The sequence below is a fragment of the Dermacentor silvarum genome, chromosome 11 (assembly GCF_013339745.2).
Source record: "Dermacentor silvarum isolate Dsil-2018 chromosome 11, BIME_Dsil_1.4, whole genome shotgun sequence".
NCBI lineage: Eukaryota > Metazoa > Arthropoda > Arachnida > Ixodida > Ixodidae > Dermacentor > Dermacentor silvarum.
The window spans coordinates 82,291,092-82,314,369 of NC_051164.1; the positions used below are offsets into that span (position 1 = coordinate 82,291,092).

At 46.4% G+C, this 23,278-nt stretch overlaps 1 protein-coding gene across 4 annotated transcripts in view; it reads left to right on the forward strand.

The window, feature by feature from the left end:
• The window catches only part of LOC119433103 (ceramide phosphoethanolamine synthase), a 111,973-nt gene that overhangs the window by 64,354 nt on the left and 24,341 nt on the right, over window positions 1-23,278 (forward strand). For 2 of the 4 annotated variants that reach the window (XM_049658620.1, XM_037700247.2), the window contains exon 2: window positions 22,851-22,896. The exons of 1 other annotated variant lie outside the window; for it this stretch is intronic. The gene's annotated coding sequence lies outside the window, so the exon portion shown is untranslated. Of the gene's footprint in view, window positions 1-10,181; window positions 10,332-22,850; window positions 22,897-23,278 lie in introns of those variants that run through there. One more of the 4 variants, XM_037700248.2, reaches the window with a different exon arrangement.

Sequence of the window (23,278 nt, forward strand, 5' to 3'; positions counted from 1 at the left end):
TCGTGCGAATTACGTCATCGTAGCGTGCGTGTGTCGTCTGCTAGCAGTTCTTTCCCCTCAATAGAAACCAAATTATGACAGAAACCACGATTGTGATGCTTTTAATTCAGAACGTTGTGCTTATTATGCTTGGCGTTATTGTAATTCAACTTTTCACTTTGTTTAGTTTTCCTTCTGCTGTGTTCTTATCGTACAACGAACAGGCGAGGGAACACAAACATCCGAACTTTTATTCGGTGCAAGTTGAACAAAAGATTGATCCGTTTAGAAGTAGTATTAGTAAGCAGGAATAATTTTCTCTTTGATGATGTTAGTATTTTGTCATACAACCCTTTGCGGAAACGACAGCTGCCATCCTAGAGGGCAGTGACGCGTACAGCGCTGGTTTCGGCTTACTGGAGACGTGAATTCTTGTTCGAAGAAGTGACGACTGGCTTTCGTGCAGCTACAGAATTTCGCAGTCCAGCACTTCGGAGGCGTCGCCGCACCGTAGCAAGGGAAGCGTCCACAACTAGCTGCTCCCGCACTTGCCTCGCGGACTTTAACGGGTTCTCGACGACAGCAGCTACCATAAGCGCGTCTTCATCCTCCGTCGTTGCCTTTGGTCGACACCTGTGTGGGGCATCACAGAGTCGGCCTTCTTTGCTGAATGCCTGAATAATCCTGTTGACGGTCTTTAGCGGCCTGTGCACGAGAGCACCGATGGAGCGCTGTGAATATCCCTTGAGCGAATATTGTACGATTTTCCACTCTCTTCTTCGGGAACGCGGGCCATGCTGAAATACAATTGCTGCTCTGACAGATGCGGTAATGTGCAAGAATATATATACGCACCTCAAAGACGGAAGCCGCTTTTTAAATACGCCCACAAGTGTCATGAGCATGCGTGGCCCGGCTACAGATCAACAATGATCTTGAGAACGTCCACAAAACATAACATAGATTTTCAACTTTATTGATGCATCGTGGGGAGCGTAATGAGAAGTTCAACATCGTCAAGAATCCCGAACCGTACGGCTGCGCATTGCGGTACGCGCGCAGCAGACGACACGCACTTGCTTGCGTGACGCAATGCGCGCGGCGGGAGAATTTGCGCAGGCCGGACACACTGCGCATGAGCAATGCTTCTCGTTGTCGCCGCTGAACCGCGCTGTGAGCTCAGAAGGCCACGCGTTCCCGTGTTCACCCTCAAAAAGATTGCGACTGTACATACTCTGGTATACACAGTATACATACAAACCAGAGCAACGGACAACTACGAGGGACAAGGCTCGGCCCTAAGGTGCTTCGCCCCTAAAAAAGGCAAAAGCTTGCGCTATAGGCCGTGCGAAGCTCAAGACACAGCGAAGCTGGCCGATTGATATCGAGCGGCTAGCCTCCAATGCGTTCGGCGTCAGCAAGCAGCAGCGTTCTTGGCACTGTGCCAACCTTGGTTAGCCTGCCTGCGTTTGTGGCATGCCAGGAACGCTATCGCTCGTACGTAGGCGCCGACGCGTCCAGCGCTAGTCACGCGAAATGTCGCCAACGCGTTCGGCGTCGGCAAGCGACAGCGTTCTTGGCACTGTACCAAACTTGGTTAGCCTGCCTGCGTTTGTGGCATGCCAGGAGCGCTGTCGCTCGTAGGCGCCCACGCCTCCAGCGCTAGTCACGCGAAATGTCGCGAAAGGGAAGGTACCTCCGAAAATGATCGCTCGAGAATACCTTCGTACACGCGTAGCTAAGTTAAACCAAGTTAAGACCTAGCAGCAACCAAGTTCATACCTAGCAGTAGCAGCCAGTAAGCTTCGCTGTGCCTAAGCATTTTATAATAGTGAGCTTAGATACTGTGTAAATTGTCCTCAGACTTCAAGCGTTTTCCTTGTTTAGAGACTTGTTCATTTATAGTGTCGAAAGAATACATGTAATACATACTGTGTGCACATAAATGTCGTCGATTTCTTTTAGTTTAATTAATTGTAGTATACATAGAGTTTCAAGCTGGTTCTTTTCAGAAAGGATACGTATAAAAATGTTGAGAGAAAGCTAGGGATCACAGGTTGTCAACAGATTGGGTGGTAAGATATCTGCAGATGTCGCTAGACTGCCCAGATAAGTTACACTTAGTCTACCGCACCGTTACAGCGAGGCGTAGCATATGAATGTGTTTGTAGCAGCCATGTGACGTCAAGTACAGTCGCCTTTAATATGAGCTGCAACACGGGCGCCCGGCCGTGGCTGAAGAGGCCCCGAGACTGCAAGGCGGCCGTGCCGGCATGCGAAAAATTTGAGAACACCCTTCCAGTTACTGGTATTTTGTTACTGACGTCAATTTCTTTTTCATATCGTATTTGGTAAACAGGGAGAGAGTTTTCATATGTGGGCGCCTCCATGAAGTTTTCGGGCCCCTTAATTCGGCCACGGCATACCACGTTGTAGCTCACCTTGAGCGAAACCTTTTGTTCTTTCTTTTTTTATTTCAAGTAGTCTCAAGGCCAGATGGCGTTACACAGAGGAGCGGGAGAGAAAAAAAAATACATATGCAATCTGTTCAAGAAAAAGTGCTGTGAACAGCAGATTAAATTTTTCAGAGAATAAGAGCGACGATGGCAGGAAGGTGGTTCCAGTCGGAGCTTGACCTATAGGGATGCAACTGTACGTAAAGAACGCATACGCGTGGCGGCCCGCCGTCCCAATAGCAAAACAAGATCCGGACCCTGGAGCCAGACCGCATGCAGCTGTGCCGAGCCACGCTGGAGGCAAACGTTGTAGCTATAGAGCGCCCGACAGGAAATGAGCGAGGGGTGAGAGTGGAAGGGGAAGGAACGCGAAAGGGAGGTGCGTAACGACTTCAAGCAGGTGGCGACCGCAAGACATCCAGCAGTCTCTCTTCCGCTCTCTCTCTCTTTCAAGCTTAGAAGATATTCGCGTATCACATGTTTGCGCGCTAACCTAGTTAGCACCGTCTCTGGAGCACTATTCTGTATACCACCGCGCCTCTATATATACGAGTGCGGAAAATGGTTTCTCCAGGGTCGAGGTCGTTTTCGACTTTTTGTTTGCCGCTGAAAAGGGGTGCGTAATCGAGGGCCTGAGCTTCTTTCTATTCCCGCCTGAGGCAAACGCAAAGTCTTTTTTTTTTTTTTTTCGCAGCAGCCATCGGAAGCAGTGTGGGTGTTCGTGTAACTCTCTTTGAAGCGCACGAGGCTTTCGCTTGTTCTTCTTTATTTCTTCTTTATTTCTTGGGAGCCCGCTATTACTTTCGGTCCCTGATTCAGCATCGTCTTCGGCGTATTCGTCGGCGGCGTCGTTAACCGCCTAACGCCTAACGTGTCACACATGCTGCGCCGTGTTTTACGGCTCCAAATAACGGTTTAAGCGTGGTAAACTTAACGCATAGCCGATATAGTAGCGTTTTCGTTACTCTGGAGCGAGTTTTCAGGTAAATTTTAACTCGGATAACATTTAATTGCAGTTATGTAGAAATTTACTCTACGTAGCCAGAGGTGAAGATGAACAAGCTGTCCTAATTTTCCTAGTTGCGGAACATGTGTATGGGCATTACAGGGTTAATTGGCGTGCAAGTAAGTATACCCGCATGAATGCCTGTAGAATTACTGTATAGTTGGTCTTCGATATCTGAGTAAGTTGCACGGCACAGGCCTAGTATTTCTATTGTTTCCCAGTAACCTGTACATCGCAACTGTCTCGACAGCCAACCGCTGTCCGAAGACGTTGTATTGTGCACTTGACGTGACTGTGCAGTTCTAGTCTTCAGATCTAGCTCTCAGGTCATTCAGGCCCGTTATGTGTTTTGACTCCTCATCCTGTCCTCATCGTCAACCATTTTGTTACTCTTTCCTTCTCTCTTCCCCTTCCCCCAAAGCAGAGCGGAGTAGCTCGCTAGAGGAATGTACCTCAGATCTATAGTTCTCCGCCTTTCTTCGCATTAAACTTTCTCTCTCTTTCTACTCAGAAATGAACCCACCGTCGCCCCCTGGGCCGAACACGTGACCGAATAATTACTTTTTCGATTCTTACTTCTTCAATACCGGAAATGTCATCAGTGCTACTGCGAGTGATATCTTGCAAAGGTATAGAAAATGCGCAGAAGAAGGAGATGGGCTTGAAGTCACCGCAGCATTCTCTCCGTGACGTCATAACTTTGGACAGTGTCTGCCCTTTACTGGTTCATAGCTAATCACTAAGTTTCAACCTAGCGAACCCGCACAAATTTTTTCTTAACAAAACAAAAATGAAAAATGAGGCCAAACTTGTGATAATACTTTGAATCCGTGACGTCATACTGACCTGCCGACTGCGCATACTTCGTGTTACTCTTTGATGCCCTTGTAAGCTTGTTCGAAACTCTCCGTTTATGCACCTGGTTATAACAGTTAATCGACAAGCAAGGATTACGTTGTTTGTTGAAGCGAACCGAAACCGAAACGAACCTAGCGAACCTGGATGACTTTTTCTTTACAAAAATGGGGCGCGAACTTGTGAAAATACTTTGAATCCGTGAAGTCGTACAGACGTGCCGACTGCATACACCCATTTCGTCTTACTCTTTAATGCCCTTTTTAAGCGTGTTGAAATTTCTCTCCGCTATGCAACGGCGTAAATGTCGCACCGCAGAACATTCATTGCTTCGCGATGCGCTCGAATCGTTACGTTTTTGCGAGCGTACAGCGTGGCTTACAGCTCTCTGCGACTAGAAACTGGAGCGCTTTCGGTTCGGTCACCTGACCGCCTGATTCCTGCGTAGCGTGACTCACCTGCCGTACGTAATCCCTTCGCAGCAGCTCACATGTAAGCGAAAAGCGCCGTTAAAAAAAAACGAAGGTAAAGCTGATAAGGTAGATGAACGAAGCGACTGGGAAAACACATTTCAACTTCCCGGAAAGCATTGAGAGAGATTTCACCTACTGGGGGCAACGGTTTAGCCATTGTATACAGGGTGTTCATTTTTAAGTTTTACGGAATTTTTAGAAATCGCCTGTGGGAGGTAGCATAATTCTTAAGATTGAGCTGGGGTATTCGATGAGGTGGACATTATAGTAGCACGAGAAATCGAAACACATATCCATCTAATTAACAAAAAATCACAAATTAACTTCTTATACTTTAGAACACATATTGCAATTTACGAATTTTAGCCGACGAGCTTGTCAGGCGTATCCATTTCGAATGAATTTCCAGAATGACACCAGTTTGGAGATGTGCGCCATCAAAGTCGCCGTAAAAACGCACTGTTGTTCCGCTTACTTCTTTACGAAAATGCCGTTTTGTACATTGAAGCACAAAATTAACGGGAATGCCTATGTATTTCGTCCCACACTTTCGGAAATAATATCTCGAAACTGGTGTCATCCTGGAAATTCATTTCAAGTGGATGCGTCTTGCAAACTCACCGGCTACAATTCGTAAATTGCAATATGTGTCTTAAAGTAATTAACTAAGAAGTTCATTAGTCAATTTTTGTTCATTAGTTGAACATATGTGTTTCGATTTCTCGTGCTACTAATGTCCCCCTCTTCGAATAACCCAGCTCAACGATAAGAATTGTGCTACCTGCCACAGGCGATTTTTTAAAGATACAGAGCCCTTCCACTACTGTGAAGATGGAAGCCAACGAAGCTGTGACTATGGTGGGTCTGCTGTAGTGAATATTGCTATAGTGAATTTATATATTATCATTATTGGTTATATTAAGTGTCTTCGGCATGTTCGTCAAAGAGCAAGGACACCGGCGTCTTGTTTTCGGCGGCTCATACCCACATATCCAACGCGGGCATGAGCCACACGTGGTTTCTTTCTTACCTTCCTCCTTTCTTTATTTCCTTCCTTCCTTCCTTCTTTCTTTCTTTCTTGTCCCTGGCTCATACCCGCATATCTTATGTGGGTATGCGCCACACGTGATTTTATTATCGTTAATCGTGACGTAATTGATGAGCATGTGATGTTTCTGATGTGATGACCTATCAGTCATGTTAGTCATCCGTTTTGCACCTGTGCTAAGGCACAACTGGCGGTAAACCGCCTCGCACATGGAGCCGAAATGATGATGATAGTTTTTTTTTTCTACACGTGGACATGATCCTAGGGGAACTAGCCCTTAACAGGTTCGCTGTAGAATTCCGTAAAGCTAAATTTTGAACACCCGGTATACTGGGTGTTTATGGGAAGACTTTAAACAAATTTTAAAAGATCACCTGTGACAGATGGCACGTTTCTAATCCTTGAGCCGGAATGCTCAAGTAGGCGGACATTATTTGCGCGAGAAACCGAAAAGCATAATGGATTAATTAACAAACATTCACTAATTATAATTAGATTAATTACCTCGTGGCACATATTGCAATTTACAAATTGTAGCCAGGGAGTTCGCAAGGCTGATACGATAAAAACTAATTCTCAAGATGACACTTGGTTCGAGAAATTAATTCCCAAAATGGGCGAAAAAGGTATATTGGCTGTCCAGTTGCTTTTGCGCATCAGTGCATAAAACGGCGTTTATAGTTGGAACGACAGTGCATTTTTGCCGAATATTTGATGGCACATATCTCGAAAATGGTGTCATCTGCAGAATTCTTTTAAAGTTGATATGACTTGCAGTTTCAGCGGCTACAATTTGTAAATTGCAATATGTGCCTCGCGCAGAAATGCACACAATAAAAAAATAGTTTGCGCTTAGCACTGCTTGCTCTGTTCTTGCTGAAATTTCGCAGCAAAATATAGCATTTTGTGGTCCGCATCGTTCAACATAACACTTCGTGGCATTGTTACTTGCCGAATTTTCAAGAAAATAAAATCGAATTTGTCTAGCTTATACTGCGCGCCTCGTGATATCTACATCACATCCCCTAGCGAGTAGTGAAAGAAACGCATCTCGAAAGTCATGCTTTGCCGCATAGCGAACGGCAAGTGACGTCGTGCATCAATGCCTAAAAACAGCGTTTGCGCTGCAGTGGTGCAGCTAAAATGAAACACCCTGTATGTAGTACAGCCGTTCCTCGGGTATACACGCATATAACGGTTGTGGTCGCTGAATTGGTGCGCGCTTCCAGCAATTAAAAAATAATAATAAATAAAATAATTTTCTTTTTATCGAGTAGACTGTGTCAGGCAAGCGCAGCCGCACTAAGGAACGTGAAACGTCTTCTCCAGAAGGTGTATAACGTTGCATTTATTCATGCATTAGAGAGGTTGCATGCCTAACTTATGTTACATCTACATTGAGGGTACGGTCCAACTGCTCGCTCCCTATTCGGCCCGCCGTTGGACAAAGGTGGTGAGCGCGAAATGGAATCCCTCTATCTTGCTGCCCGAGTCTCTTCAGACCATATCTATAGACTACGCTTCGAACGCAGGAGATAGGGCCATTTCCGAGCAAGCGCGAAACCTCTGCAACGATTTGCATACTGCTAGGCCTTATAACTCCTTATGGGCACTGGTTTGAATTTCATGCATTGTACCTATACTACATATGGTTCAGCTCTCTCAAATGCGACCACTTCCCGCCCGGATCGACAAACGTCCTGCGAGCTACGCCTGTCTGAACGCCGAGCGAGAGGCTAAACTTAGCTCCGATTGAGTCATGGCTTGGCACGGAAACGGCGTCATCTGTGCACGTGACACACGCATGATTGAGTGCTAGCTTCTTTCCCCTACGAAACGATACCAAAGTAAGGCGCGTGGTGTAGTACGGTTGCAAGGATATAAGCGATGATGCTATAACAGGTTTTCGTTACATGCGGTTCTAGCGAGCGACCCCCTCTGACTAATCTTGAAAGACCGTTTCACGTCAAAAGTTTCCCATCCGGGTTGAAAGCTTCTCTATGTAAACACAACGCTCCCGCTCGACTACAGGAAGTGATTGTGGCGCCGGCCATCAAAGTTAAGTAATGACCGCGCTTGATTAACGCTGTTCGGTGATTCCTCAATTGGTTATATTGGTTTCACTGCCAGGCAGTTTTGGATCTCGGAAGGCCATGTTTTTGCTGGCTGTATACACCGGATGCGAATGCAGGGGCGCTATAATGTAAAATGATTCCAAACTGTTTAAATTTCAAACTCCTGACGTCAAAATTTACGTAATCACCAAAGCAAGCATCGGGCGGTGACCCTTAGCGCTGTCTGAACAATCCAGTCAAACATTCTCCTCGTTTATAGGAGGTCACCTTTGTTCGCTTTCAAAACCAATACCATTGTCTACACACAACGGTTTTTCTTATCTAATTGGATGACAAGAGACGAGGAGCATGCTCTAGTGGAGAGGGCCAAGCCAGCACAGTGAAAATAGATAACCGATGAAGAGGGTGGTGCCGGCTTCTCCGATTGGTCCGCTTCGCCTTACCTAGATTGCGGTGACTGGTCGAAAATCGCGGCGGCGTGCAACAGAAGGATAAGAATGCCCCTAAAACGGATCGTCCGTAAGGAAGAGTTGGCAGAGCGATGTCGTATTCATGCTGAAAGGGCTCCATAACGCTTTACTGCCACGCAAAAAAAAAAAAAAAAAGTTTATCATGCGCAAATAAATACATGCTCACCGGCGGGTGCGAGTAGCGAGGGCCTGAGCGATCGGCGGGCAGCCATCTTCTATTCCTTTAGGAACGGGGCAGTCTGTGGCTATTCAGAAAAATTTTAGTTTTGTTCGGCATATTAATGCATTTTTTTCGCGTACACGTCACTTTGACGTAGTGAGTTTTCGCGGTTTTGTGAGGTCGTGTGACAGACAGGCGAAGTGGGCGTAGCTAGAAAACATTGGACCAATAGCAGAGGGCTAATGGTGAAAAGGCGTCGAATCAGGAATGTTTATTTTTCTTTTGTGCGGTTTAATCATACATAATCAGTGTGTACACATTATATCAGATGGGGAGCTATCGCGGTTTTCGTGACGTCACGTGACAGACAGGCGAAGTTGGGAGTGGCCCGAAAATCTTTTGATCAATCGTGGAGGCTGATTGCAGAAATTGGAATCAAAACAGTTTGGAATCATTTTACGTTATAGCGCCCCAGGTCCAGAAACACATCACAGGGGCCATGTTTTGAACATCACGGATATAAGAGCTGCCGTATATAATGCGAGGCTCTGGATTAATTCCCGAACACCTGCGGGTTCCGTCAACACGCACCCAAAGGGTGGGACAGGAGCACTTTTGCCAGGGAAGTTTGCGTTTTCGATACTATCTCTAAATCCAAAGGCCACTGGCTTTGCCGTGACACGGTCAGCCTTGACACTACGTGACTCTGGATGAACTCAGCGACACTCCAACGAAACACGTTCCAAGGCGGTGCTTTCAGCCAATGAACGTTGAGTATGCAGCGTCTCCGGCAGTTCTGGATAGACCTACACGACAAACCGAAGAGGCTGGTGTGGACTTGGAACGCCACCGACTGCACGTTGGGGACATTTGGGACGTTGAAACCAGTCACCTATTCGATGGCTTGCCACCACCAAGGACGATGCGGCAAGGTCACTAATTTTGTGACCATGCGTCGAATATCATCCATCTATTTATGGAGCAGGAACGGAGCGTCGATTGGAGGAGCGTTTGAGATAGTGCGAAGGTCAGCTCTTCGTCTGACGGATGCAAGAGATTGGCCAGTCGTGTGCTGCTGGTCTCATATCGCTGCATCCGTCTGCGCGCGTTGTGCTATACAGCCAGCCCCCTTGCCTCCTCCTTATCGAAAAGCTGTGTAAACATTAACGCACCTCGCCCAATCTTTCGAGCTGTCGATGTGAAGTGCATGAGTGAGTCAGATGATGCGAGGGAGATCAGAGAGAAGTTCGAGAGGAGTGGCGCACGAATTCCTTATCGCGGAGACGCGTTTAGATGCGCTTATCCCACCCGTGGCTCGCGTTATCAGTGGGGGCAAGGGCTCAGCTCGGCCCGTGTTTTCCCAGCTGGCTATCTATACCGGTACCCCTTCTCTCGTCGCGCGACGCGCGCTTTTTTTCCGTGTTTGGAAAGCCGCTCCACATCTCGGAACCTGCACGCCCGTTACTGACTGGGACAAGTGTTCGCTGTTCGTTCGTGAGCTACGTAACGAACAAAGATGGCGCTGCTCTGTGTTCACTTTCTTTATCGGTAATCTTTTGCTTTGTTGCGTGACTAAGTGGTGTGATTTTTTTTTTCTCAGATTAGGCAGTACTCGCGGCGTGACTGGCTTCTTATTTCACCTGGTTTTTGCAAGCGCGCGTGAGTTTGACGGAGCTACGCGGGAAGGGTAGAGCTGCTGCTCCGCAGTGCGCGTCTTTTCACTGCTAGCCGGTGACTGCTCCTCAATCGCGCAGTGGCTGCTGGGAAGTGTATTCTACGCTGGAGCAACGGCTGGCAGAGCTTTTAATCGTACGTAACTGAAACCAATATGCGTGTCGCTGAATTTCGCCACAATTGTTTTATTTGCTGTCGCATTGTCGCTTACGTTTTCTCCATTTCCGAGTCTCTCGCCCCCCCCCCCCCCCCTCCCATCCGCCCGCTTATAAGGCCCACATTTCTGCGGATCACTTTTCTAGGAATCGAAGTTTTGACGAGGCAGTAATGACGTTACTGTAATGAGTATGCTGAGTAGATATTGCCTCAGTTGCTGTGAATTACAAGAGTTAGTAGCTGATCCTGTGTGTGACGTAATCGGTTACTACTATTGCGGGTGTCGCTATTCATTTGGTGCGACCGTGCTTGTGTCGTTAATATTAGTTATGTATAGTTAAAAAAGGTGAAAGAACAACGGAATCCCCACGACAACGCTGTGTCTCTTGCGCGTCATATTCTATAAAGTGAAGATTTTTTTTTCTTTGGCCTGCAATTTCACGCTATATATATCTCATTACATATGTATGTTAACATATGTGCTAACATATGGGGCAGAAACTTGGAGGTTAACAAAGAAGCTCGAGAACAAGTTAAGGACCGCACAAAGAGCGATGGAACGAAAAATCTTAGGAGTAACGTTAAGAGACAGGAAGAGAGTGGTGTGGATCAGAGAACAAACGGGGATAGACGATATTCTAGCCGACATTAAGCGGAAGAAATGGAGCTGGGCAGATCATGTAATGCGTAGGATGGATAACCGGTGGACCATTAGGGTTACAGAATGGATGCCAAGAGAAGGGAAGCGCAGTCGAGGACGCCAGAAAACCAGGTGGGATGAAATTGGCAGGCGCAAGTTGGAATGCGCTAGCGCAAGACAGGGGTAATTGGAGATCGCATGGAGAGGCCTTTGTCCTGCAGTGGACATAAAATATAGGCTGATGATGATGAGATATGTATAGTTGCCGCTTTCCAGCGCACCGCGTCAAAGAAATTCGCATCCCTGATGATTATTGTGTTAGGAACTTATCTCACACATGGTTTTCTGTACGGTGAAGTGTTAGACCCCGGAATCGGGGGAACACGACGACGCGCTAATTAGCCTCGGCCTGGGGTGGTTACTGGAGCAATACAGTTTGCGCTGTTGCTGATGCCAGGATAGCTTCTGCGTTGACATTGACTTGAAGGCAGGATTGCAGTCAAAATTTCGCCTACCCATTTGCTTACAATTAATTTAAGTATGTATATTAATTGAAACTGGACTTCAGTACTTTTTAATGGTGACTATGTTGTATGGCAGATTCGTTTATTCAACCTTGGTCCATGAATTTGATTGGTTTTCAACAGCAACTGTAATATTTGTTCGTTGCGAATTCGCCCTGCACTTATTTGTAGTTCAATTACTCTTGGCAAATAATTTTTATGTTTGTAGTTCAATGCAACAAATGATACGTGTTGAGCTCTCGAGAAAAATACTAGGGATCGAAGTGCCCAAACTTTGGTAAGGTTATGAAACCAGTAAATGCGGACAAAAATTAAAGGTTTGTAGAATGTAATATGCATGATGGGTGAATTACCGTTAAGATGGATTTATTTATTTATTTATTTATTTATTTATTTATTTATTTATTTATTTATTTATTTATTTATTTATTTTAACTTCCTAAGAAGGGAGAAGTAACAGTGTGGCTAAGCGGTAAGCTTCATGTTGCTAATAAAGGAGAAAAAGAAAATGAAAGTGTAAAGAAAACAAGATAACCTTGCCATGCCGGTGCGAGCCAGAGCCCACAACCTCTGGACGACGTTTGCGGTTCTATACTAATTCAAATAAGGGTACAGATAATAACCTGTGCTGTCACATATGCGTTCGCCTGCCTAAAGTTTTGCTTCCATGTTCTTTTTTTTTACTTTCAAAAGCCTGTAAGCAGGTTGTGCTGTGCCATGGCCGCTGGCTGTGCAGCCTGATTGTTCTTCACGTGCGGGCACGGACTTCGTTGCTGTAACCCAATAGCGTGCACCGTCGTTTTCACATTCAGACCTCGCTTTGAAGCGCGTCAAGGAATCGAGCGTGCGACCGGATATATATGCTCGGCAAAAGAGCGTCTGGTCGCCGAGTATGTCGCAGTCAATCTCTAGATGTTTTGGTCGCAGGGAAACAAATGAAAGCAACAGTAGTTAAAAGTGCACGGGGTGACGCGTTCGTAAAACTTATTTGCCCAGTGTGGCGTGTGCGTGCGCGCGCGCGCGTGACAAGTATACATAAGTGGTGGTGAAGAAGATGATTTGATTCGTAGGGTGGATTTAAGTTTTCCTTTGGCGCGGCTGATGCAGGCTGACATTGAGAAGACATGCACTTCATTAATGAAACACTCGCACGTGCGCATGGTACCACTCGATGTGAAGGTGAACGTCTACATGCCTGCGGTTCTTTTTTTTTTTCTGTTCTTTACTCGGCCCTCGTGGTCGCCAAACTTTCGCTCGCGACCTGTTATGACGCAAACAGTTTCTCATTAAATTCGGCAATTCGCTTTTGCATTTGTGATCTCTCGTCGCCCGTAAATTTTTCATGTGCATTGGGAAAACGCTGGTTGGCGTTTCGTGGTTTTAAACATCACACTTTGTATTATGCCTAAGGGCAAGCTTTCGAAATGAATAAAAAAAAAAAAAAAACATCACACGCGCAGCTGGACACGGACGAGAAGAAGGAAGGGAGACGATGCGCTGAGATTGGCGTCAAGATGTACGAAAAAGGGCGCAGTAGACGCAGTGCCTAAAAATCTTCAGGAGTGAATAAAGCGATCGGAAATTCTTATACGGAATCTTGCTCAACTCAGTCGTTCGAAACCGTTCGCGTCGGGCCAGTCTAAGTAGTTGTCCGGCGATATAGTGAAATCCATTCCGGTGATCATGGGCTCTACTCCATGGTTCAGTGGGCCCGGTCTCATACGGTGCTGTCAGCGAGGCTGGCGGGTTCGATCATTCCTCGTGGTGGCCGCATTCCGATAGGGATGTAGGTGAGTGCAAAGATTGCATGCGATTTCTGAACACACTTTGGGCAGTCAAGCCGAATCACTCGTGATCCGGAGGCCGCCTCCGCAGAGGTGTCCCTCAAAGACCGGGTGTAACTTTTCGGAACGTTAATACTTTCATCAAATCAACTCGACATTCAGAGTGTTAATTCAGGCGGAGAGCTGTTTCTGCCCGCTTTCTGCCGCCATCCGGCTCTTAATCGACGTTCGATTCGTTTCCCGTTCGCTTCTCCTGTTTTTTGTGTCCTTTTATCCTCGTCTGTAAAGGGTTGCCGAGGATGCCGGCAACCCTTTACAGGAGGTAGAGGTAAAGGAGGTGGTAAAGAGACGTAGAGGAGGAGGTAAAGGATGCCGAGTTGTGCCGCGTCGGGCCGGTCCATGCCGTGCTGCGTTGTGCTTGTCTTCGTTACATTGGCTTAGTTGACCTGACTGTTAGATTGCGCTATAATAAGCGTTAGTTATGCTTCTGTCTGATCATTACAAATTCATGACATATATTTTTTTTGTTGTCGTCTCGCATGTAAATACCAGGCTTATCATTTTTCTTTCTCTTCCCTCTGATTTTCAAATTGCAAATGTTCAAACATTGCCCCCCCCCCCCCCCTCTCCTATTCCTTGCCACAATAAGAATAGCATGTTGGCGGTTAACCCTGTAATGCCCAACGTATCGTTTATGCTACTAAGAGTTTGATATCACAAAATTTTCATTGGAGTACAGGAAACCTAAATCGTAGCCTATAGTAGCGTTTTCAGTCTGGAGCAAAGTTTCAGTTGTGAATTGTATATAAAATCAATTACTAATTAATTACTAATTATACTAATTAAGTATTTACTAGTTTATTGATCTTTTTTTCGCGCAAGTCTGCTCTCCATGACTAGAAATAAAGCTGAACAAGTTGCTTTAAATTTTCTTGATGCAGAAATAACTTTGGCCTTTGCAGCGTTAAACGTGCGCCCTGTCAAACGTCTCTGCTCTTCACCGAAGAGTTCTCTCTCTCTCTTCTTCGCGGTTACTAACTTGCGGACTGCATGACATTGCTCGGATGCCATGAACATGATGGATCGTTTCCAAGAAAAAAAATGGAAGCAAGCTCAGCAACCCTGCCGCGTGTCTTTGGCACGGGTTTTGTAACGAGCCGTTGAAGCGTGAGCAGCATAGCGATCGCTGTAAGCGTGTAATTGACTTCTCCCCAGGTGCGAAGATTCGCGCGATCAACGCGACCGTTACGTCACCAACAGCTGCGCTTCTTCTCACAGGGCGTCAGCGCGGCGTTTACATTTTGCTTTCCTCCTTAACGGGTTGGCCTTAGCCGCTGCTTGTGCAGACAGAAGCCTTTGAAGTCCGCTTGAGTCTTCACCGCACCTGCGCCAACGTCGCCGCGTATATTGCTCGCGTGGCAACACCCTGCCGAACGTAACTGGTAAGAAGAAAAAAAGGCGTTAGTGCGATGTTCGATTACCTTAGAAATGCTGTTGCCGACTCCGTCGAGGCAACCAGACAAGGGAGTGAAAAGGCTTTATTACGGAGACCAAGCTGTTAATGCCCGGAGGTAGGGGGCCACCCTATTCTAGGTAGCCGGAGCCCTGTGCTGATAGCCTGGTCCCCGTTCAGTAGCCGTAGCTGATCCTCAGGTCTTGGGCTTGTCATCTGGGCCTCCCACTGGTCTTCTGTTGGTGCTTGGATGGGCGTTGTCCGCGGGTTCTTTTTGCATTCCCAGACCATGTGGTAAAGGGTGTTTGGTGTACTGCAGAGTTGGCAGTCTATATTGTAAATGTTGAGGGGTACATCGCGTGTAGTAGAGTGCCGTGGAGGTAATGGACACTTTGCAAAAAAAATGTTAGTGCGCACGCGCGAGCAAGTATATCTTCCAACCAAACAACCTCGACCACAGGCTAACAGAACGAACTATTCTTTCCATTCAACACTCGTCCATGCCTATCCTTTATTTCGTTTCTCCTTTTCTCTCTGTACACCGCGGAGCTTATTACAATGAGGAGGGACATTCCCGCAGAAATGTTTTTGAAAAGCCTTTTTGGTGCTCGCGCGCCTTCGTTGGAATGTGCAGGGGTGCAATCACTTAGAGCGAGAAAAGCAGTCTGCGAACGAGAGTTTTCGGTTAGATTATTTTCTTGCAGGAAAGCCAACTTACAGATTTTTTGCAAACTGTCCATTGCCCATCTGAAGTCGGCAACCAGACAACAATGCCTTTCTTTTTTAATAATAACAAACTTTATTTGCATCATGCGAAGGCCAATGCCGGAGGCCGGCAGTAGAAGGCCGCAATACCGGTGTCTTGACGTGGGTGTAGGCCCCAGCGTTGGCAGCTTCGCAGTAATCGGAATGCAGATCGCTTACAGTCGCTGAATTCATTGAGGGTTTTTTTTTTTTCGCGGCGCATATAAATCCAGATTTGTGTAAATGTGGTAATAGATACTTGATTATACTCCAAACAGGAATACGGAGCACGGAACATGAGAACCTAAGTGATAGCGAAAATGCAGAAAAAATACATACACTGGATTAGTTTCCGAATGTAATGCTTGCACGTGAGACAATTTGCGTGGCATTTAATTTGCGTGGGAATAAAAAAAAAAAAAGAAAGTGAGGCGAAGCGAACGCAACGTTTCCTCTCACAGATATGTATTAACGCCCGTTGAAGTAACTTTGTGGTTATTTAAGAAGTCATGCCTACGAATTCCATAGTTCTAGTATGTGCCGAGTCTAAGAAATCGTATTGCTAGCCTGTTCTTTTTTTTTTTTTTTTTTTTTCGTCTAACAAGGCATAAGGTAACCGTCATTTTGTTTTTCACCTTCCAAGGCTCAGTTTTATTTCGCGCGCTGCACCCGGATACGTAACATTTCACATTTGCCGAGTATATATCGTAAGATGAGTATTATTTCATATTTGTTGTTTACCTAGTACTTCTTCTTAACAATTCGCCTTGAAAATGAGTTGGCGGCCTGTCTATAGTGACTTCTGAAGTAGTGCGTTTTCACGTGCTGACGATCGCTTTATTCCCTGCAGCCTTTGTGGTGTGACCAGTTTTCTCTGTTCTGTATACTTGTTCTCTTTAAACAATCTTGGACAAGTTGTAGGCAGGAAGAATGAACGACGCATGGAGGTTAAAAATGCGGCCAGCTTGACACTATAGCGGTGCCAAGTCTGAAGAGACAGCGTAGCTGGGCGACTTTTCTTAGCAACTAGCCTAAGCCTATCAGGCCGGGGTCGCTTTCGCGGCGTTGACGCTTGGCTTGATTCTCGCGTTCTCGGCATTCCGGATCGGCTCGGCGACGTACGTCGCATATCGGCGGCTTTGTTGGCGAAGACGGCGATTCCTTTCCTGCGTGGCTTGAAGGTGCTTCTTTGGTCGGGCAGCCTCATCTTCCGGCGTCAAGGTGTGCTTAGGTCGAGCCATATCTCGGTAGAGCGGAGAAATGCCGCCGCGCGCACGCTTTAATTAGCGCGGTCACGTGACTCTGCTGAACACGTGCCCCCATCGAAATGCGGCCGCCGTGGCCGGGATTCGATCCCGCGACCTCGTGCTCAGCAGCTCAACACCATAGCCACTGAGCAACCATGGCGGGTAGCGAAGCTGTTTAGGCTGCATATGCATGGGCTGCATACATTATGAAATAATGCATCTTTTTTTTTTTTTTCATAGAGGCGTATACCTTTATTTAAAACGCCCTGTGTTCTGGGATACTCGTTCTCCACTCCCCCGTCAATGGTTTCTCCGAAAGAAATCAACAACAACTAACTGCATGTTTCTGTTGGCTTGCCCCCAACGCTTGAGCGGGTTGGCCCACGATGTTCCACTTGAATATATACACCTTCGGCGGGTGTGGGCGTCGTTGATGACACGCGAGTGTGGCCTATACGCGGGGCACCGTGACATCTTTATTGGAGCGGGGCTGTCTTTTATAGATCTCGCTCGAGCTGTACGCGCGTATCAGGCCGTGACATTCAGCGCGTGTCGCGCAGCATGCAACAGCGACGGTCACCTCTCAACAGTGTGTCCGCCTGTCTTTTTTTTTTCTTCCTTTCTTCTTTTTCTAGGTTGTTTGTTTTCCTCGCATCGGTCCCATTGTGTTCGATCGCGCGGCGATCTCCCACATGTGACGTCACAAGGCCGATTGTCCCGCAGTCTCACGTTGTGCGCGATAAATAACGTTGCTTTTCAACGCGTACGCACGAGCTTTGTTGTTCGCGATGTTTGTTCGCTGTGTTAAGGGATCTGACAAACAAGACCGAGGCACGAGGTTGTGGGTTCGATTCCTCGCATGCCCTGCTGCATGCTGAAGAGGGCGCAGAAGGAAGAAAGAAAGGAAGTGCTGGTGTGCATAGATTTAGGTGCACCTTAACGAAACCTCTAATGACCAAAAAGAATTGTAGCACTTTTTTTGTTTGGTCATTTATATATAAGGTACGGTTTGATTAAAGTCTCGTACGTTTCTTTTGTTATTTTTGTTACTATATTGTTATAGATGTAAACAATGTCTGATAAAAACAACGATTGTAATTTTGTCATTTTTTGTACGCGCTTTGTATTTCATTGTCGGCTGACTGTCAGTGTGTTAATTACTGTTAATCCTCGTTTTCTTTTTACATAACTTTTATTTTCTTTCCTATTTTGCCCCTCCTCCTTTATGTATTGACAGTTTCTGTTTGCTTTAATTTTCCTCTACTTGTATTGCTATACCTAATATTAACGATTGAAATTTTGTTCTTTGTTGTACTCGCTGCGTATTTATTTGTTTGGAAAGCGCCTGCCGTTCTGTTAATTATCGCATTCGTTTTATGACATGTTATTTTTGTTACTTCTCGTCCCTCCCTTATGTGATTCCCAGTAATGGGACCTTAAGGGTGATGATGATGGTGGTGGTGATCGTGATTATGATGGTGATGTTGATGATGGTGAGGACTCCAGCGCCCTCCGGTTTACATCGTCACTCATATAGTTACCAGCACTGGGGGTGTAAACTGTGATCAATCAAACGCTGCTTCTTCCCCATCGTGTCGCCCCATATTGTTCTTGTTAAAGATTAGCAACGCTGTAATGGTTAGAGCTAGATTTTAACCTAATCGCAGGGGTTAACTTGTATCATTGCCTCTACTTACCTGCCGTGGTGTACGTTGCGCTACTGAGCTCGAGGTCATGGGTTCGGTCATGGGTTCGGTCATGGGTTCGGTCATGGGTTCGGTCATGGGTCATGGGTTCACTTCGATGGGGGCGAAATGCAAAAAAAGAACAGAAAAACGCTCGTGTGCTTTAATTAAAGAACCACTGGTGGTCAAAATTATTCCGGAGCTCCCCCTCTCCACCTTACTGCGCGCGCCTCTAATCAGATCGTGGTTTGGCACATCAAAACCCAGATTTTAAATTGCCTTTACGCGCCGTATTTATATCGCGTGTCCCAGCTACCGTTAGCCAAGCTGATCAAAAAGAGAAAGGAAAAAAATATTGTGCAAGATACGCTCTTAATACCTACGGGCTACGGTGTTCGGTCGTTATACTTCTGACGACCAAACATCGTAGGTCTTAAAATCACATATTGCACCATGTTTTCTTTCATTTTTTTTTTTTTCGTTGAACAGCTTGGCTAATTTTAGCTGAGACACCTTATATAAAACCTCCCCTTACATTGGCTTGCTAACAACGGTGAAACCGACTTTCGTATACAGGCTACCGGAGTTCCGTAATGTTAAACGAAAAACCCAACGGCAGGCATTTTGTTAGACATGATGGCTGCCCATATGCGCAGGTACGGTTAGCTTTTTCTTGTGCCCAAACTAGACAGCGGATGAGGTTCACCTTAACCGCGGCTATAATGTCGCCGGACTGTCATTCGATACGCACACTGCGGGGCAGTATCTGCCCTGGTCAGTAATTGCGAAGGATATTTCGTAATGTACCTGTGGCGTAATATTGACTAGCCGGGGAAACAAGAAAAAAAAAAAGAAAGAAAACCGAGTAGCCGAAGTAGTCCAAGTCGCGTTTTGTAACACTTCGTTTCCCGCTTCGTGGTTGGCTAATTTGACATTTTATTTTGCGTCGCCGTGTATCTCGCGTCACGTCACTGAACTGCAAAAATCGAAAAAAAAAAAGAAAACAGCTGGCCTTGGCACGGCAGGACAAGGCGCGAAAGTAGAAGGGGGTTGTCACAGATTATTTTCGACGACTTATATTGATTATTGAATGGATTTTTACCAATCGATTATGTTGGTTTCAAGAATAGGTGACTCAGTTTCGTTTTAGCCTTTCCTCCAAAAGAAGCACCGGAACGCATGGATAAGGCCGCGGAAACTAGCCGACATCATGGATAACGACGTCCTGCGGCCGTTATAATACAGCTGTGGACTTCCGCGTGATATGAAGTGTTTTAACCTGGCGTACAGTCGAGCACACATTTTTGTGGACCGTGACAGGGGCCAATAAAAAGCCGCGAACATCATCGTAACGCTGGCACTTTCGCGTGACGTGCATGAATTTCCGTTACCGGGATACGGAGAGTGTTATCTTTGTGCACAGTCGGCCACAAATGTTTGTGGACCGTGACCACTGCGTAGTAAAACCGCTGGTTACCCCAGGTGGTCTAAATTTCCGGCGTGCCTCATAATCAGATCATGGTTTTGGCGCGTAAAACCCCATAATTTAATTTTTAATTTTTTTACCACGGAAGGCGCGTCTCTTACTTGTCTGGCCGAGTTTAAATAAGATGCTCTTATGAATTATAGAATTGGTCATGGCTTAAGACCGTGACAAAGTTAGTTGTTACTTTTTCACGACTCCCGTGGTTCATAAATTTTTTGTCGCCGACTACACATGATGCCTTGCTGTCGTGATGACGTAACCGGGCAGCTATAGCGCTAATGCGAGCGAGTACGGAGAAGATCAGGGACGTTGCTTTTCTGGACTGTTTACAAACTGACGCGTGATTGACAGGCGCGAATGTGAATGCTCTTTGTGTCTGGCTTTATCGGTTTGCTTCGCTTTTTACCTGTGACTTTGTATACGCTCCGTCGCGTATGCGATAGATGGATGACAGCCGGTTCTATTCAACCGGTTCTTCGCATTCATCCATATATGGATGAATGCGAAGTGCTCAGTTAACTTTCTTTGTTTAATCGTATATAGCTTGGCGCCTGCGATCCCTCACTTGTAATCTATGGAGGACGCGCACTAACAGCTGTATTTAGAGCAGTTACATCTTTAAAATGGGCACTTTGCGACTACCGCTCTGCACAGCCGAATGAGGTCCAATTGACATGTGAAAGGATTTTGTGATTGTAGAGGAGTACGCTGTAATGCATGGTTCCCGATTAGTTTGGCCTGTGTGTATGACCAGTTTGCACGTATGGGAGACAACTAAGGCCATCACATAGAAACGTCACGCATAGATCGCACACAAAGCGCTCGCCCTTGATTTCTTCTTTCCGTGTGGTCGCCATACAGTTCCCAACGTCTAAATGTGCTCCCTAGTTTTACACTGTTTATGCTTGTTAGGACTTTTTTCAGACGTGAATTTGTCCGGTGTCCGCCCGCGGATACTAAGAAAACCATGCACCGCTCGGTCGATCGCATTTCATCTCGCCACATCAGTGGCTGGCTGTCATTGCCTTTTATTGCGATAGCAATTATATGGACACTCCAAAGCAGATTTCTGCCGTCGGCGTCGCCGTCGCCGTCGCCGTGAGGTTCCGTATGACGTCAATGGAGATGAAAGCGTCGCCGCGCGCCGCCGAACGCTGTATGTGCGAGTGAAAGGGCGCGAGGGACGCGCGCTTTCACGGGGAGTGAACGCACGGCGGAGAACAAACGCGCGTTCTGTGCCGTGCTCCCTTAAGGGCTGCAGAAGTAGGCGTGTCTTTCCTCCTTTACAATCACCATATATGTAGAGCAGACGCGCCTTCTTCTGACGCACGAAAGGCCGTGGGGGGGGGGGGGGGGGGGGGAGGGAGGGGACGTTTAGCTGCGGCACCAAGTACCTATTTATATCAGAGGCTCCGGCAACAGTCACCAACGCCGCACGCATTTTGTGCGAACGTGGGCAAAACGCCGACGGCGTCGACAACAGTTCTGCGTGTTGCCGGTGCTGCTGCATGTCCAAGTTTATACAGCTGATAAAGCTACTATCATTACTCCGTATAGCTCTCTACAAATTTGCTATCGCAATTGATGCTTCGCCTTTCAGGTGAAACTGTGACTTTTTCGCTAGTGTAGCTGCTTCTGTCGCGTGGCCAAACCATCCATTCTCTATCACTAAAGCCAAATGTGCGATCCTCAAATTTGTATGCCAAAAAGCGTTGTTTTCTGCTGCCTGCTCTTGTAGTTTTTGTTTTGTTTTAGGGGTGATGTGGCCCGTCAAGCTGCTTCTATGCGGCTATTTCCTCGTCATACCCAACCACAAATGCACATTTCTCAAGTACCATTTGGTTGAATAAATTCAAACTCAGTCGGTTTTTAACTCGCACATTTACACCCTTTACAGATGTAAGTGTTATAGACCAATTTGCACCCTTAAGGGTGCAAATTGGAGACACAATCTCTCCAACGCTGTTCACTGCATGCTTAAAAGAAGTATTCAAACTCTTAGACTGGGAAGGCTTAGGAGTGAGGATCAACGGCGAATATCTCAGCAACCTTCGGTTTGCAAATGACATTGTCCTATCCAGCAACAATGGGGACGAATTACAACAAATGATTGAGGGCCTTAACCGAGAAAGTGTAATAGTGTGGTTGAAGATTAATATGAAGAAGACAATGTTCAATAGCCTGGCAAGGGAACAAGAATTCAGGATCGCCAGTCAGCCTCTAGAGTTTGTAAAGGAGTTCGTTTATCTCGGTCAATTACTCACAGGGGACCCTGATCATGAGAAGGAAATTTACAGAACAATAAAAATGGGTTGGACTGCATACGGCAGGCATTGCCAAATCCTGAGTGGGAGCTTACCACTGTCGTTGAAAGAAAAGTGTACAATCATTGCATTCTACCGGTGCTAAAATATGGGGCAGAAACTTGGAGGTTAACAGGGAAGCTCGAGAACAAGTTAAGGACCGCACAAAAAGCGATGGAACGAAAAATGGTAGGTCTAACGTTGAGAGACAGGAAGAGAGCGGTGTAGATCAGAGAGCAAACGGGGATAGCCGATATTCTAGTTGACATTAAGAGGAAAAGAAGGAGCTGGGCAGGCCATGTAGTGCGTAGAATGTATAACCGGTGGACCATTAGAGTTACAGTATGGATACCAAGAGAAGGGAAGCGCAGTCGAGCACGGCATAAAAGTAGGTGAGTAGGTGAGGTGAGAAATTTGCAGGCGCAATTTGGATTCAGCTAGCGCAAGAGAGGGGTAATTGGAGATCGCAGGGAGAGGCCTTCGTCCTGCAGTGGACATAATATAGGATAATATAGGATGATGATGATGATGATGATGATGATGATGAAAGGGGGGGGGGGCACGGTCAACTTGTTTCTGATTGGCTACGCGCCTCTCTCTCTCTCTCTTCTTTTTTCTCCTCGACTTCGCAGCGGCATCGATGAGAGCGGTCGCGGATCGCCTTGGACACTCCCTTGGGTGAGTTGCTGTGGTCCTCGTTTTCATGGGAGTACGCCGTTGAATAAAAAACAAGTTTGTAACGCGTGCCAGACGTATCATATATGCTGAATTTGATGCCTCAAAATGCTTATTTATGAGCAGTAAACTTAGCGCTCAGTTCATAGTTGCTTTTTTGAGTGCTTTTATGGATCTGCGCAAGGCTTTACAATCACATTTAGGCTGTCATAGGAGCTCCCGTATGGATTGTACAGCTGTGAGAGCGGACAAATGCTGACACAAAAAATGTAGAGAGAACGAGCTCGGCACTATACTTGTAACTCACATCCTTACACCAATAATAGGGGTGTAAACTATTCTACAGTGCACACGGCGGTGGAAGCGTGGATTGAGGAGACAGAAG